Source organism: Branchiostoma floridae, chromosome 3 (assembly GCF_000003815.2).
Source record: "Branchiostoma floridae strain S238N-H82 chromosome 3, Bfl_VNyyK, whole genome shotgun sequence".
NCBI lineage: Eukaryota > Metazoa > Chordata > Leptocardii > Amphioxiformes > Branchiostomatidae > Branchiostoma > Branchiostoma floridae.
Genome location: NC_049981.1, coordinates 1198070 through 1201854, shown reverse-complemented (window position 1 = coordinate 1201854; position 3785 = coordinate 1198070). Strand labels below are relative to the sequence as shown.

The following is a 3785-nucleotide window of genomic DNA, read 5'->3' as shown; positions in this document are numbered from 1 at the left end:
TACAGCCCATGATTTATTTGTTTGTTACAGCTCATGATGTATTAGATCTGTTACAGCCCTGATGCATTTGTGTGTTAAAGCTCATGGTGTATTCGTTTGTTACAGCCCATGATGTATTTGTCTGTTACAGCCCATGATTTATTTGTTTGTTACAGCTCATGATGTATTTGTCTGTTACAGCCCATGATGTATTTGTTTGTTAAAGCTCATGGTGTATTCGTTTGTTACAGCCCATGATGTATTTGTCTGTTACAGCCCATGATGTATTTGCTTGTTAAAGCTAATGATATATTTGTTTGTTACAGCCCATGATGTATTCGTTAGTTTGAAGCAGACCATGATGTATTCGTTTGTTATAGCCCATGATTTATTTGTTTGTTACAGCCCGTATATGCCAGAATGGATGGAGGGAACACAACAACCACTGCTACAAGCTGATCACAGACAGAGTAGGCTGGTACTCCGCGAACAGCCGATGTAAAAATCAGCGTGCAAATCTTGCTTCTATTCATAGCATGGCCGAGATGAACTTCATTAATTCTTTGATCACTAACGGTACGTTACAACAGCTCCTCGTTTATTTCGTCAATTCTAAGTTCTTCTGCAAGATGACATCATGGAAACACGGGATTGTGAGGAACACGTGAATCTGCCTACATTTATCCACTAAACCTGGGAACACTAACCGTCCCCTCAGACGCTGTTTTAATGTAACAGTTATAGTCAACTAGAAATTAGAGTTTTCTTTTACACAACCAGTTGTACATGTATAAAATAAAAGTCTGATCTCGCTTGATATACGATCCTGATGAACAGTCCAGTATGATGTGGAAAGGTGATCTTGTGTTTAGGGTTGATGCCTTGTCTTGACGTAAATGTACGGGGTTCAAGCCCCTAGCAGGGCCCAATATCATACCGTTAACAACGGCACTCTGCACCTATATTTCTTCACTCGACTCAGTAAAAAGGAATACCTAGCTTTGATTTGGTGAGATTCTAGGATGGGACGGCAAGCCTGAGGGATTTCTGAGAATCACCATACCACGAGTATGCCCACTGCGTGTATTGAGAAATTGTAGAGAACCAGGGTTTCATTAAGCCCCTAATAAAGAAAAACATTGAAACCAAGTCTTACTTAAACTACAATACATACAGTTCAATGACTGCAATTGGCACTATATATTTCTATTTCACATTAGATATCATTGATGTCCGACGTCTGGCACCCAGGCCACTGACATCCATACATCGCCAATTGTAAGCTACTCGCAATTCAGTCCCTGGAGAGCTGTCGGCCTACCTTCATTGTTAGAATAAACTCATACATAAAAGGCCACATGATGTCATGAAAAGATGTGCTTGAATAATGATGCTTCTTCCTATTTAGCCCCTCAAGAGGATCAACCAGTGGTCTGGTTTGGATTGAAACGGCAGCACGGTGGGTGGAAGTGGTCAGATGGATCCAGGCTTTTCTACAGTAACTGGGCTCCAGGTGAACCCAACCGCAAAGCCCTCTTGACTTTAGCTGCTGAGTGCGCTGGTATAGCCTCCAAGGTCGGTGCATTTTTTTTTTCTGAATGTTAGTGCTCAATATTAGCAGATTATGAATTTGATTCCATGATATATCTGCTGACCAATTAGACCATATTTTGTATTTGGCAAAGTGGACAATTTTATTCCTATGGGCACTTGTGGTAGGGAACATAGAACTTGATCACACACTACTCCTCTACTGTAGTGTGGTCGCTGCTTGCAAAGCCTTGTTGTCTAATCGCTGAAGACTTTGCCCTGTACAGTCCATGATGTGGGAAAGGCCTTTTATTCTGTTGAACATTATATCGTTTTTAACAGACTGGCAAACAGTGGTTCTTGGGAACTTACATGAAGAAGGGACACTGGAATGACCAACGATGTGAAGCTAGATTTGCGTACATATGCAAAAATTAATTAAGAATAAGAAGAGGAGCTCCAAAATAAGTTTCGAAGTGACGACAACTTGATTGATCTCTGTGGAAACATTGAAGGAAATGGTTCTTATTTGAAAATTGGGAAGCGAGGTAAAGGGAAGAAGGATCTTTATCTATTTTCATATCTACATTTATGTATCATTTGAAACAACCAACGCAATAATTATATGTCGGTGTAGGACCCAAATTGATACGCAACAGTTTATCATCGTATCTTACAAAAAATGATTATATGTCGGTGTAGGACCCAAATTGATACGTAACAGTTTGTTATCGAATCTTACAAATGTTAATGTGATGGATAAGGAAATTCATTCAAAACAATTAAGCAAGAGTCACAAGGTCTCCTCTGCTTTTAATTGCCTATTTTTTCTATATTTGATCTAAACGTTTTATTAACATATGTGCGGACCAATTATATACATTTGTAAGTAACTGCACTTTTATACAATGTGTACAATCAGTGACACCATAAGCATGCACACAACACTTGTTTACGTATTTGTCAAGAAAATAAATTGACTTGAGTATAACCTTTTGATTAGTGAAGTTTATATAAAACAGATGTGATGAATGTAAAACAAGAATAGTGTACAAAGTCAGGAAAAGACGTAGGGACAGGAAGGTTGTACTAAATTGGTCAAGTAATAACAATGTATCTTTCTAGCCTGACTAAAATCGCACTCCTAGTCGCCGGTCCTACAGTTGCCACCACCTAGAAGGGGGTCATTAACCCCAGCCAGCGAGAGTTTGTTAAAACACAGGCTATGTTTCTTTGTAGAGAAAGTGAATAATCATGTGCTTGGAGATCATTATAGCCTGTTACAGTGTAGCACCTTGTCCAATCCTATAAAGCATGTAAAAGTAAGATTCTTCTCTTTCAGATAGATGGAAAGTTGCTCGTTTGTTAAATAAAAATGCCTCAAATGAACAACATCACAGTTTTTTTTAGCAATTCTAGTCCATCAGTGTAGAAGAAACTAAAATCTAGACAAGTATAAAATTGTTGAGGTTGAGTACTACCGTGTTACCTGTAGTTGATTAGGTCACACCACTTGACTTTATTTTTTTTATCAAAAATAGAAATATGCTGAACTACTAACATAGTTTGTTTCAATGTCTGTATGCTGTATTTTTCTATAAGACCTTTTGAAGTTTTCTCTGCCTGTTTTCATAACATCCTTAAGTACTACAGACGTACTTTAAAATGTTCAAGAACTGAGGAAATAAATCGATGTGTTCTTATTTAACTTCACTGAAGCTGTGGAGTTTTGTTGTATATTAGCTTTTAACTTCCATTGCGAATGGAAATGTAATAAACAATTGAAGAAAATAGTGCACAGCCAACATCTGACTCGACCCATTATTGCCAAGGTACCACTTGGCGTTACATGTATCATGAGTTCTTGTCTCCCATTGTTCGAGGTGACCTTGCATTAGTGTTATAGAGATAGAATCTAGACGGTTCTGGGTTTGAATGATCCCAATGTTGTGTCCCAGATAAGCCTTTCCTACCCGGCCCCCAATAATATCGGCACCTGTGCGAATCCTATCCTCTAAGTATAGATCTGCTACTAAACCGGGTATGATCCTTCAAGCCGTTATCACAAAAAATGGCCGAAGTTAGAAATGCGGAGTCGTGAAAATATACAAATGAAAATGTACTAATAAAACCTTAAACTTAACCAACCGAGAAAATTAAACTTCTTTGTAAAATGTCCTGGCCTTAATAGAAAAAGAAAGGAAAATTAAAGGACCTGCATACTGATGTACTCGTTTATACATTTACTATCAATGATGATGAATAAAGAGAAGAGG

The 3785-nt window shown here is 38.1% G+C and overlaps 1 long non-coding RNA gene across 1 annotated transcript; it reads left to right on the top strand.

Annotated features, from left to right (window-relative positions):
* The first annotated feature begins 115 nt into the window (after positions 1-115).
* On the top strand, positions 116-3238 carry LOC118412227. The gene is made up of 3 exons (XR_004830743.1): positions 116-555; positions 1388-1554; positions 1852-3238. It is a non-coding gene; the product is annotated as an uncharacterized LOC118412227 (long non-coding RNA).
* The last annotated feature ends 547 nt before the right edge of the window (positions 3239-3785 follow it).